Raw genomic sequence first — 14,816 nt, forward strand, 5'->3', positions numbered from 1 at the left:
AACTTATAAACAAAGGTATGGCATCTAAGTCCAAGGAAGTCATTGTTCCACTGTATTCGCCATTCATCATACCTATCATTGAGTACAATGCCCCCTGTGGTATGTACCTAACCAGGCATATCCAACAACTGGAACATCCACAAAGGTTCCTTACTAAAAGAATACAGGATTTAAATAAAATGTCCTATGCAGACCACCTCAAGGCTGTATCCCTGCAATCTGTCTTCTACAGGCTTTTTAGGGGAGAGCTATGCCTGGCATACAGGGCATTGTCAGACCTCACTATGATGAAACTTCTGCATATCCAAAAACAAACAGTACCAGAATTACCCATTCTAAAGACTTAAACCTTGCCTGTGACAGGACCTGCTGGATAGACAGGTACGTATCCCAGAGATCACCCCGTCTCTGGAACAAGATTCCCCTCCATGTGAAGTAGAGTTCCTCCCTAACCCAATTCATGTGAAACCTGGACAACTGGATGGATAACAGGAAATTCATCCCTGCTTTGGCACCTATGTCTCTAATGGACACAGGCAACATGTAAATGGTTCATCTCCTAGACTCTATCTTGTAAATGCTTCATCTCCCAAGCCCCTGCTTACACTTATCAAGGGTATCAGAACTTGTCAGACATTTTGAATGCATGGCTAGGCTTAAAAATGCCCTTGTGGTCATTAGCCTAGTAAACACCTATGAACTTATAAGCCTATGAACCTATGTCATTCCTGTAGATAAGAGAGAATGAGGCTGAGTGTGTGTGTTTGATTTAGATGATATTGAATGATAAGGATGGAAGGGTTAGTTAGATAGGTGATCTGGCTTTGTATGGTAAGTTTAAGATTGATGAGAAATTTTATGTTTGGACTATGGAGAGATGAACTTAATACAGAAGTATATGGAAAGGAGAGGCAGGATTATGAGCGATGGAGTTGTCTGAGTTGCTATAGATTACCAAGATGAATAGGATTAAATCTTTGGAGTTAGTGAGTATGATGCCTGGTTGTAGCTGAGGTAGGTGGGATTAGGGTTAGAATAAGTGTAGATGTAGTGGAGGTGGGTGGAAATTATGAATAGAGTAAGGGAGGAGAGTGAGCCAGAGTGATGTGAGAGTGAACTGAATGGCAAAACTGACACACACGAGTATCCCCATCACAAAAAACAATGTATAAGTGGGAGGCCAAATTTTGGTAAGTGTTGGTCTTATAAAGAGTTCACTTAGCTCATCTTTTGTTAACACCTTTAATGAATTATGACTTCTGATGCAGGCAAACTTACATTTATGTAAAGATAATAAAACCATATTAACAACTTCACATTTAAAAATATTATAGGATACAGGACAATATATGTAATGTATAATCTAAACAACACTACATAAATTATTCAGTTTCCAGCTTTCTCTTAAACTTCATTCCTCTGCCAAAACATTGTCATTTAGCTTATCTTGAAAATTATTTCTGACTTGAATTAATTAGAGTAATCATAAAGACTGTAAGAGAAATGTTTTTGCCTGATATGAACAGTTCCAGAATGGGTAGCCATTATGATGCTACTTTGGAAATGTCTGAAAGTTCTTCCAGGCAGCAGTAGATTTTGTGGGTTTTTTTAATTTGTTATATAAGTTTAGAAGATATATTGCGGATAAAATTTAGTTGGTATTGCAAATTACACCTGATTTAAAACCATGCATTTGGGTAGTACTCTCTTTATCTTTGTTTTATTTTGGGGGGGTAAGGTAGGGATTTCTCCATCTAGCTGATTTACACTTGCATGAGTTGGTTTGCCTGATATTTCTAGTAAGTGAAGAGCCCAGAATTTAATAAATTCAGTCTGTTGTTAAGGCCTAAAGAACACCTACATGCAAATTGCTGCCTTGCATTTGGCTGTAGGAATCTTTCTATTTGCAGATTTTTCTTGTTCATTAATTCCAAACAATGCTTTCTAGCCTTGCAGATATTGTGTGCTTCATTTTACTAAGTAAAAGGGAGAGAAAATGTTTAATTAGGTTGCATAAATTTGTTGCTTTGTAGGGGAGTAAATCAGCAGATGGAATCATCAGATGATGAAAGGCTTATAATTTATATACAGAGGTTAGAATCCATTAACTCTAGAGTAATATAATTCTCCAGACATCCCAGGCAGTTTTAAAATACTCTCAAGTATTTCTTATTAACATGTAGATTCAAACATACTTTTCTTTTGCAGTTAATACAGCTTCTCTTTTGGTATAAAGAGGTTAGTAAGAGTCTTAAAATGCCAAAGACATTTGCTACTCTGCTCTAGATAGCATTTAAGGAAAAATGCGTAGGACCAGTAAGAAGAAGTTGAGTAGCTCGTAACTGATTACTTTAATAATAGCTTGGCATATAGCAGTAACTAGATTTAAGCAGCAACTGTATAAACACTATTGTGGCAATTAGATAACAAGCAACTAACAATTTCTGCTACTAAACGCTATTGTACAGTTACTACAGTTGATGCTACACTGTTTGTTACATTCAACAACTCGAAACAAGAAGTTATGCAGCTCAGCAGTTTACTTAAATAATAACTTGGTGTATAACGCTAACTAGATTTAAGTTGTAGTTCTATAAACACTATCATCACAATTAGAAAACAAGCAACTAGCAATTTTTGTTACTTAATGTTATTATACAGTTCCTACACTGGCTTTTACTCCATATTACATTCCAAAACTCCTGTGTCAAGCTGTCAATTCGATCAGCAGTTAAGAATAAACACGCATATCAGTAGATATCTGTAGCAGCAACAGCTTAGTTATACTAATCAAATTAAGTACTACAACAACAGCTGCTACAATCAAATGTAGTGAGACAATTTGTAATTACTCACTCAGGCAGAATTGTCCATCTGAAAGGGAGAAAACACACTAGCTATCTTGGGGCTGTTAGGTTTGAATATGGCTCCTACTCCTTTGAAAAGAAAGATATGCATGCTAATCTGAGTAGGTGCAAGCCGTGGGAAAAGGAAGAGCTTCTGTCTGAGATAACCAACAGACTAGAGTACTCCTATGGCAAAAATAATCTGTAAGTGAGAAGCCATATTTTGGTAAGTATTGGTCTTATAAACAAATCATTTAGCTTATCCTGAAAATTAATTTTAACTTGAAATTAATTAGAGTAATCTTATAGAATCTAAGAGAAATGTTGTTGCTTGATGTGAACAGTTCCAGAACAGGTAACTATTATGAGACCACTCTGGAAATGTCTGAAAGTTCTTCTACGCAGCAGTAGATTTTGTATTTTTCTTGCCTTCATTTTTATATAACTTTATAACATATACTGTGGATAAAATGTAGTTGTTCTTAAAATTACACCTGATTTAAAACCATACTTCTGAGTAGTACAATCTTGTTTTTTTTGGGACCAGCAGAGTTTTTAAGTCCTAAAGAACACCCGCATGCAAGTTGTTGCCTTGTATTAGGCTGTGGGAATCTTTATATTTGTAGATTTTTCTTGGGGAGGCACTCGCATGTGTTTTAGTCCATTACTTAAAAATAATGCTTTGTAGCTTTGCAGATATTGTGCACTTTAATTTTTCCGACAGGATTGTCCAGCTGAATGATAGAGAACACACTACTTATCTCAGGGCTGTTAGGTTTGAATATGGCAAATCCGTGAGATATCCCATACCTTAACACCTTTACCCTACTGTTTGCATGCATAAAGGGGGGGGACTTAGTATTTTATACCCATTTGTTTAAATGTTTCAGGTGTACATTCATAACGAGATGTCTTTCAGTGGGTCCGAAGTTGCCTGCCAAACATATTTATCAGTATATGAAATTTTTTATGCAAGTATTGTATTTCAGTCTTGCAATAATTACATTGGTCATTGTTATTCATACACTGGAAAAATATTACATTTGTTTGTGGATGGTTATGCATTCCAAAGTTATTCATAGTGCATTGAGATTGCTGGTTTTATGCATATAACTGTCTATCTGTGCTACTGCATTATAACTGCAGATGCACACATATCACTCAGTCTAGGAATTTTTACATAATCGACCAGCAAAGCTAGCTCAACAAATAATGCATATCAGCTGTAGTGTTGATGTCTATAGGTTTAAATACCCACATCTGCATTCCTTATCCTGTAGTAGGTTGTTTATAGTCTTACTATGTACCATGTAAGACTATTATTACGCCTCTGTCAAAGGAAAAAACTTCAAAGACCAATTCACGTTAGGTTCAAGCAAGGCACCCTTTATTACTTGCAGCAAGGAGACAAAGCATGTAGGCACAAGATTTGTCTGAGTGATTAATGATTAGTAGGTTATACTTATACAACTTTCTTCCTGTCACACAGAAAATGTTACATTCTATTGCTGACGTAGTTAGACACAGCTTTCTGTATGTTCTACAGAAAATGTTGCTAGACTTATTGCTGACCAAGTTTAAAATATCTACTGTTCTGTAAAACATTTTGAGAAAAACAACCTGGCCTTGGGTTTATGTCAGTCCATTTCAGCATATCAATTCTTCTATTGTACTGTTGTAATACATGTGTTACATTTTACCTAGATTCAAGGTTAATTTCTAGCTTTAGTACAAGTAATGCTGACTACGGTTTAAACATTCAAGCATCTATTGTTTTTTTATCAATAGCTTCTAGCAGCTGCATGTTTTCTCATGGCATAAGCAGAAATGAATATCCCTTTGTTAAGTTTTATGACATTAGCAGAAATGAAATGTCTCTTGTTATTTTCATGACATTAGCAGAAACAGAATGCTTCTTGTTAAGTTTCTAATGGCTGTGCAGATTCATGCAGTGTGAACAGAATAAATGTATTAACCCTTTTAAATCTCGAAATGCACTAAATGCACTAAGCATGCATATTACTATTAAATATTTTTCTAACATTTCCCCCCCCTTTTAATACTTTTATTCTACTTTCAAGATAAGCATAAACAATTTTGTCTTCCCCTAACCTCTTCCTACTCAGGATTTGCAGTTAAGAGAGTCATTCAGTTTAAACTTATGAAAGCATTTTCAGTTTTTCAGCAATTCTTCAAGTTCAGCACCTTGGTACAAGGTTTCTGAAACTGACATGTCTATAAAGCCTTTAATCAGTCTTTTCATGCGGGGGATGCAGCAGCACACACATACCACCAGTAGGATCATTCCTTCACAGATAGCAATCAGGATGTTCATCAGGATACTGCCCTACCCCCAAAACAATCTCTGGAAAAAGTCTGTCAATGGATTTGGTCCTGGTGTGGTCATGGCTGACACCTGCTGAATTACCTCAAGATGATTGTCTATCTCGTGTTTGTGGTCAGGAATATACGAACAGCACTCCTCCTGGATTAAAGCGCACGTACCTCCTCTCACCGCTAGGGTGAAGTCAAGAGCCATGCGGTTTTGAAGCACTACTGTTCTCATGGCAGTCACTTCATCAGTCACCAATTCTAGGGCAGAAAAGGTTGCATTGCTCATTATTTCAAGAAGTTTAGACAATTTTCTCAGTTCCCAGATTGATTGATTTTGTTGCTCCATATGCTGGCAGTACACCTGCCCACGAGATGATGGTATCACCCAAGTCCATATGTGACAGTCCATTTTTCCCTAAGCCCACAGCATGATGGTTTTTCCAGCCTGCATTGATTTGCCCCACTGGATTGACAGGCTTCTTGATTTCTCGTCGAACATTCCGAATTTTCCCTTGAGGTAAAACTGCTGTGTGTCGTATGGCCGGAACCAGGTACCCCAAAAAAACAACTGCTGGACCAATTCTCAGATAACCACTTATATGCTTTCCTACCACATACAAAGTAACAATCTTCTACTTTGGTAGTAACTTTACTATGTCCTGGCTCTGGATGAAACATTTTTTGTCTATTATAGACAGTTGTCTATAAAGGTCAGCATTATGTTTTACTTCACCAGTTGTCCTATGCATCAGTTCAACAAATGAATCATAGCTCGTGTTGCAATAGGATCCTGTGTTATCAGTCTTATTGTAGCATCTATAAGGAACAGTCACATTGCAATTGCTCTAACCCACCTGAACTGTATCATTTTTGTAAAAACGCACAGTCCCCTTCTGTCGAACAGACAAGTGTAATGCTACTTTATCTTGTGATGTGACATCTGATGTATCATAAATTAAGTTTTCCCAGGTCTTGATGGCTCCTAGGGGGACTGAAGTTAACAATAACCCCCCGTATGCTGTTGGCAAAGCTGTGCAAATCCAGCAATTCGAAACATTGAAGGCCTCAGCATACACATATCTGATTGCCTGGTAAGTGTTAAAGTTTGGGTGCAACTCTGCGTGCCACTCTGCACGCTTGTTCAGTTCAATTTGTGTGGCTGTGAAAAGGAATGGCCACAACAAAAAGATTATTGTCACTAGTACAGTCAACAGGATGGTTATGCAATACTTCTGAGGAAACGGTTGTTCTGCATTTCTGTTTTCTCTGACTCTTCCGAATAGGTACATTTGGACCTTAGTGGATTCTGTCATCTTTATTTCAAACAAGTGTTCTTACTCTCTGCCCTAATAGGACCTTCAGCACCGATGATTTCTTCACTGGGGTTGAGACAGATCAGTCCTATTGATCTGACCCCCCTTTGTAGCCAGACTTTGTGCTGAGGGCCCCGATGGAGAGATAAGATTTTTGTCCAGTTCAAAGTTCTTAACAAGTTTGCAGTGTGTCAGGTGGATCCACGAAGCTCGCTCTGCTATATTGACTGCAGTGGGTGTCGAAAGAAGCACCTGGTAGGGACCTTCCCACCTCGGCGATGACCAATTCTTCTTCTTGACAACTTTTGTCCACACCCAGTCTCCGGGTGTCACTGCCACTTCTGATGTCTCGGTTTGCTTTCTATCTGAAACAGAATTTGACTGCAACAGATGTTTAGAATTCATTATTTTCTTCATATATTCAGCTAGTGTAAAATCAGCTTCCTGGTCTGATGGCATGAGAAGTTTCCACTGGGGTGTATAGTAAGATCTTACAAATAATTTTTCAAAAGGAGTCAATCCTTTTGCTGTAGGGACAGTTCTCATGCTCAACAATGCCAAGGGTAAACAGTATATCCAGTTTTTTCCTGTCTCAGCTATCAATTTTCTCAATTTGTTTTTTAATATACCATTATGCCTTTCAACTAGCCCTGCAGATTGTGGATGGTATGCACAATGATTTTTTAAAGAAATACCAAAATGCTTACTCAACTGCTGTATGGTTTGATTTACAAAGTGTGTACCATTGTCACTGTAGATCCTTTCCGGAATGCCGAATCTAGGGATGATTTCTTTGACAAGTACTTTTACCACCGTGGCTGCATCTGGATTTTTGGTTGGAAAGGCTTCCACCCACCTGGAAAACATATCTACAATGACAAGACAATACTTCTTATTTTCACATTTGTTCAATTCTATGAAATCCATGCAGATAGTGTGAAACGGATATGGTGATGTGGGGAAACTCCCTTGCTTGGGCTTTACTGCCCCTTGTGCATGATGTTTGTTACAAATCTGACACATCAAACAACATTTTTTAGAGTAGTTTGTAAATCCATATGCTGTGAACACCTGGTTCACCAGCTGTATCATCCCCCCTGTTGAGACATGGCACTGCCCATGGCTCAACAAAGCTGCATATCGAAACAAATTAGAGGGTAGTATTGGTTTCCCTTCTCTAGAGATGTACAGCCCCTTTTCGAGAATTGCTCCTCATTTTATCCATCATTGTTTTTCAGCTTGCGTAGTGAGTGTCTGCATTGTTTTTAACATTTCTAAGTCTAAAATCTCATTGGGTTGTAATTCCTCATTTAAAAGAAATACTTCTGTGGCTGCTTGTTTTGCAGCTGTATCAGCTCTTGCATTACCTTTTGAAATCCTATCTTGTTGCTTGGTGTGAGCTGTGCATTTACAAATGGCTACTTTCTGAGATAACTGAATAGATTCTAAAAGATCTAAAATAAATTGTGCATGATTGATAGGTTTGCCAGTAGATGTTATCATTCCCCAGTTTTTCCACTGTTGCGCAAAAACATGTACAGTAGAAAAAACGTACTGGCTGTCAGTAAAAATGTTTACACATTTACCCTTTGCTAAGGTACATGCCCATGTCAGGGCGATCAATTCTGCTGCCTGTGCAGATAAGTTGTCTGGTAAAGGTTTTGCTTCTATAATCTCAGTATCAGAAACTACTGCATATTCTACTAGGTTTTGTCCTGCAGGACCCCTTTTGCACGAGCCATCCATGTAGTATGTCACCTCGGCATCATCCATGGGGACATCCGTGAGATCTTTTCTAGGTAGTGTCTTTTGCTCAATTACCTGCAGGCAGCGGTGCAGTGTGCTGTCTGCAGGGGTCAGGCGCAGAGTAGAAGGATTCAAAGTCGTGCATCGCTCAATTGTCATATGAGGTTGGCTCAACAATATAGTCATACAGGAAAGACGCCTAGCAGGGGAAAGATATGCCACCTTTTCTTGTAGTAAAATAATCGCAACTGCATGAGGTACTCTCAAAGTGAGAACGTGGAACAAGACTACTGAGGCTGAAGCCTGTACTACCATTGCAGCTGCAACTACTGCTTGTACACAGTGGGGTAAGGATCATGCCACTGGGTCTAGTTGTTATGAATAGTAAGCAATGGGGCATTGCTTATCCCCATGCTGCTGTGTTAATACTGATGTCATGTAACCCTGCTTACAATCTACAGTTTGGAAAAAACGTTTATGGTAGTTTGGTAATCCTAGAACTAATGAGGACGCTATTAACTGTTTCAGTTTGCAGAAAGCAGATTCTGCCTCTGGTGTCCATTTTAACAAATCCTGTGCTGCCATAGGCTTTTTATATATCAGGTCAGTCAGAGGTGCAGATTCCAAGGCATAGTTTGGAATCCAGCTCCGGCAAAAATTAGTTGTACCCAGGAAGGACATCATTTCCTTCTTGGTAGTGGGTTTTGGTGCTTGCAAAATTGCTACTTTTCTGTCCTCATCTAGTGTTCTACCTTCCCTGGATATTACATATCCTAGGTATTTGACTTGTTTTTTCCAAAGCTGCAGTTTATTTTTGTTTACCTTATGCCCTTCAGCGGCTAAAAATCGTAATAGCGCTATGGTATCTTCTCTACAATCTTGCTGGGTGGGGGCTGCCAGCAAGATGTCATCAACATAAAGTAAAATCTGACTGCCCCTTGGTAGGGTAAATCCCGCCAAGTTGCTTGCCATTTCTTGTGAAAATATTGTTGGGCTTTCACAATACCCCTGTGGTAGTCGCGTATATGTATCCCTTTTCCCCTGAAATGTGAATGCAAACCAATGCTGGCTGTCAGGGTGTATCTGTATCAAAAAGAACGCATTGCTGATGTATACCACAGAAAAATACTTCTGTTGAGGTTTTAAATCATTCAACAGGGTGTGTGGGTCTGGCACCGTAGGTGCCCTTGGTATTACTGCATCATTTACAGCTTGTAAATCTTGGACCATACGCCATTCTCCATTTGCTTTTTTAACTGGAAATAAGGGTGTATTACATGGTGAATCGGGAGATTCTACCAGTATTCCCCCTTTAAGCAAGGCTGCTATAATAGGCTTTATCCCTGCCTCTGCATCTTTTCTTAAGGGATACTGTCTTTTTTGTGGTCTGAATGCTGACTTTGGCGTGATAGTAACTGGTCCCGCTATACGAATGAGTCCTACATCTGGTTTTCCTGTTGACCAGAGGGTCTCTGGTATATTTCATAAGGCATTTTCTTCCTCCTTTAACAGGAGTGTCAATCAGCTGTCCTCACAAGACTGTAAGTGCACAGCTGGGTTGGTCTGAGTTATCCAATTTAACTTCTGTATTTGTATTCCCTGTTCTGACAGTTCTAGTTCTGTTTGTTTCTCCCATCTTGTGACTTTTTCTCCTAGGTCTGCCCATTCTATATTTCTGCTTTTGGTTAAGCTAACATGTGGTAATCGATTGGATTTATAAAGTGCAAAGAACTCCTGGGGCAATGAACAGCTGGCTACACTGTTCCCTTCTGTGTCCCAGTACAGGTTACGCAATATCAATCTGTTTGCATGATTCTTAAACAATTCTTGCTCATATTCGTTATCAGGTCCTGGTGTGTTACAATAATACAGGGTACAGTGCAACAGTTGTTGCTTATCAATGTCAAGGGAGGGGAACTTGCTGATGGCTACATTCATTAACTCTTCGGTTACAGTCCCTGGACCAGTCGTAACCAAGTCCTGGCTGTACCAATAAAACATTTCACCCTCTGATTGTACTGCAAAGGTATCAATTTGTTGCTATGCTTCCATACCCTGCATGGTTGGGACTACTGCTATAACAAATAGCTGCATGAGGTCTCTGCCCAAAAGGTTTGCTAGGCATTTTTTTTGGGCCTAGCCTCAGTGATCACTCCCCAACATTCCTACTCAAAAAATACCTATACCAAGCTAAACCTGTCATCTACCGTCAAATACGTAAAAAACTAAACTTTAACCCACTCACATTCATCTCATCCCCCAAAGAATGTAACTGGCATCCTCTAAAGTACCTCAGTCTAGATGATGCAGTTGAATTTTTTAATACTACCTTCCTGAACATCCTTAATTACCATGCCCCCATAAGATTTTCCAGAACCAAAGTACAACCCTCCCCATGGCTACAGAAAACCACTAAGTCAGAAATGAAAAACATGGATAAAGCCTGGGAGCACTGGCGCAAAACCAAAACCCCCTCAACTGGACAGAAATTCCTAGAACTACGCAATAGAGTCAAAAAGCTAATAAAACAGTACAAATTCCAATACTACCAGTCTGCCCTAGACTCCTCACAACACAGCCCCAAACAATTCTGGTCCTCCATAAACTCCATCCTCCACCCAGGTAAAGTCAGTACCCCTCCTCCTAACATCCCTCACTCCTCAGAAAATATTGCTACCTCATTCAACACACACTTCACCCAAACCATACTATCACTAGCTATACAACACAACCCCCCTCCCCTCCAACCCACACCTTCAACTAGTAATCTCTCCACTGCCTTCTGTTTTTCTCCTGTACCTACCTCCAACATAAAAAAAACTCTTAACTAAACTTAAACCCACCAAATTAGCAGCAGACAACCTCCCAAGTGAATACCTACAAATCGCAGCTGATGCTCTGGCCTACCAAGTATCCATCTTGATTAACCAATCTCTGTCAGAAAGTTATGTTCCCACACTGTGGAAAGTATCACATATAATTCCCCTCCACAAAGGCGGACCCTCCACAGAACTAACCAATTACCACCCCATAGCTATTCTCTCTCCATTCTCCAAAATACTAGAGAGATGCATACACTCTCAGGTCTCAGACTACCTCCTTACTAACAACCTCCTTTCCAATACTCAGCATGGTTTCCGACCAAACCATAGCACCACCACTGCTTTACTCTCCTTTACTAACACTATCTTTCAGCATAAAAACAATGGCTATCTCTCCTCTGCTTCTTTCCTAGCATTTGGCATGGTCCCACACAAACAACTTATCTCTGTCCTCAATAACCTATCCTTCTCACAATCAGTCACCAACTAGTTTCAGAGTTACCTGTCTGACCGCCAACAATCCGTTGTATGGCAGAATGACATATCTCCCCAACTACCTGTCTCCATAGGAGTTCCCCAAGGATCCATCCTTGGACCCCTACTCTTCTTTGTTTACACCAATAATCTAGCCTCTGCCACCAAACATGGCACACTCATACAATACGCAGATGACTCGACCATCATCTGCTCAGCCCAGTCCCTACCCAAACTGCAAAGTCACACAGGAAGCCTTTTCCTCTGTTGAAACATGGTTATCTGATGCCCAATTAATACTCAACCCAAACAAAACTAAACTACTCATCTTTCAACCCACCAAACATACTCAAAACAACTCTCACTTTAACATCACAGCAAAAGACAACACCACTATATACCCAACTGAACCCACCAAATTGCTAGGAGTGGAAATAGACAATAAACTAAAATTTGACATTCACTTATCCATGACCATAAAAAAGTCCACAAAAAACTAGGAGCGTTATACAGAAATAAGCAATTTCTCACCAAAGCAGTAAAGATTTCAATAGCAAATTCCCACCTTATCTCCACCCTACTTTATTCCTCTCCAATATATACCAACCTAAGGCAATGTGATCTAAACAAGCTAGAGACCTGCTACAACAAAATCGCCAAATTCACCACAGGGGCATCCTACCGTAGTCGCCACTGTCTCTCACTTGCTGAACTGGGCTGGCTTGAACTCCCTCACCTCCTTCAGTGGTATCAGCTCTCACTTCCCCACAAACTAGTAAACCATCCACTAAATGTCCCATCCCTCCAGAATCTACTCCAACCCTATCGCACCACCAGACCACATAGATCCAGCAACAAAAATCACTTGCAGATCACTAAAGCCAATAACTCTGCTGGTGAAGCACTATTTTCTTGCGCCATAGCCAAATTATGGAACTCACTCCCACCCACAATTACCTCCGTACCATCATGCACCCACTTCAAAACTTTACTAAAAGCGCACCTAAAAACATGCTGGCTATGCCCTTGCAACTCCCACTCTAATATCATCCACCCCATCCAACCACTACCTTTCTTTCCACTCCACTAACTACCTTGATTATAGCAAGCTCAGATGCTCATAAGCCTAGTACTTATTATACAGCAGGAACTTCTCATTGTAACATTTGTTAATGTCTGTTATGTACTTCACAGATAAAGATTCTAGTTGTCTACTGATGTACTATGTTCTTCATCTGTAAATATGTTGTAAGTAATTGCTATGTTAAATTGTTAATCGCTATGTAATCCAATGTAACTACTGTCTGTTGATTTTACTGTGGAGCTTTTCTCCCCGGGCCTCTGCTGAAAATGGACCTACGTCCAGTTGGACACTCCCGGTCAACAAATTTAAATAAAATAAATAATAAATAAATTTTGCCGAAACAACAATTTTCTTTTTTGTGTCAATCCTGAAACTGGATCAGTTATTGCAATGTTACGGGAGAGTGGCTCCCGATACAGCTGTCCATTAGCTGCTTTAACCAGTATATAATCAGGTGTCTCTGTGTTTTCTGGTAGTTTGGAGGTATGTATCAGGGTTCGTGATGCCCCTGAGTCACACAAGAATTTGACTTCCCTCCCTTCTACCAAGAGTGTAACTTCTGGTTTCATGTCTGCTAAATAAAGCTCCAAGCTCAATAAAGCTAGGTCTAATATTTCATTTTCTTCATTGTCACTTACTTCCTGCACTTCCTCTACTCCCTCTATCACATTCTCATTTATCCCTTCTTCACTAGCCCCTTCTAGTAATTCCTGACTACCATATAGTCAGTCCTCACCCTCCTTGTCTTCCGTTGTTGCCTTCTTGTTTTTCTTGCAATCCCTTGCCAAATGTCCCTTTTTACTGCATTTAAAACATTCTCCCCTTTTCTTTTGCCCTTCAAAGTCCTTTGATCGTTGATCAGATTGTTTGTTTCCCTGTGCATTTTTCTTGCCCTTTTTCCCAGACTGCACTACATAAACTTCTGCTCCGTCTTCTACAGAAAACACTTGGGCTTTCTTTTTCTTTTTGCTAGTAAAATGCCTTTTGGCATGCCTAGCATATTCAAGTAATGATTGTAACCTGCTTGTACAATGATCTACCATGTGTTTTGTAGTAAAACTGCTTATAGGTGCAATACTGCCCTTTAAAAATGCATTATTTAACTGCTGTTCATATGGGGAATCTTGTGTTTGATCTTCAGGAATCTGCATTCCACAGTGGTTATTAAAACACTATAATAGTCTGGCATAATACCGGTCAATTGTTTCACCTTCTTGTTGGATGCATTGATTAATGCAAGTCCAGTCTGCCCTAGGTTTCCATTTTTCAGAGATGCGGTCTGTAAGACCTTTTACTCTGGTGTCTAATTCTGCGCTGCTATGTGGGAGGGGTCTTTGTGCAGCGTCACAGGGATTCCAGTTCCCACTAATCATATACCAATCTGGCCCTACAATTTGTCTAACTACCTTTTCTACATCTTCTCCGTTTAAGTTATAACTCAGCCTCATTCCTTGTAAATCTTCTGAGAATTTTCTAAAATTAACCTTTGGGTGGAGAATTCCCTCAGTGGCTTTCCGGATGTCTTCCGGAGTCCAAGGTCTATACACTAAAATAGTTGGGTCCTGATTGTCCTGACCTGCCTGAGGGTTGGGTACTTCTATAAGTGGGCATATTTCTTCTTCTTCACTTATAGATCATGAATTCTTAACCATTTGCCATAACTCGATGCCTTCATCTGAGTTACCTGCCTTTGTTCGAGACCTGGTCTCGATGCGATCTCTAATTTTAGTCAGTTTTATTTTCATAATATTTCTATCTTCAGTGACCACAGGATATCATGGGGGTGGACTAACCTGTTCACTTGCTTTATATTCTGGTAAGGGAGGTGGAGGTGCTGATGCTATTATTAAGTTATTATCCTCCTTATCTAAAAACATTGCTTTTGAATTTTTGTTCTTTTGTTCCCTACGGTTTACTTCCTCAATCCACCTGTGTGCCTGAGGGATTCCTAATTTACGTTGCTTTTTTACCCGACCTTTGAAATCAGTTTTGAGTTGTTTGACAAGTTTGATAAGCAAGGATTTTTCTAATTTTCTGTCGAATTCATACTTATTAACCCATTTTGAATAATATTTAATATTGTCGGCGCGCTGCGACTGCATGTATTTTGCGTCTTCTCTTAGTGGCGGATTTTGGGGTCTTTTTGTGCAATTATTACCAATTTTGTTCTACCCTTTGATTGTTACGTAACTTTTCT

This window comes from Protopterus annectens, chromosome 8.part1 (assembly GCF_019279795.1).
Source record: "Protopterus annectens isolate FY-2018-M chromosome 8.part1, PAN1.0, whole genome shotgun sequence".
Lineage (NCBI taxonomy): Eukaryota > Metazoa > Chordata > Ceratodontiformes > Protopteridae > Protopterus > Protopterus annectens.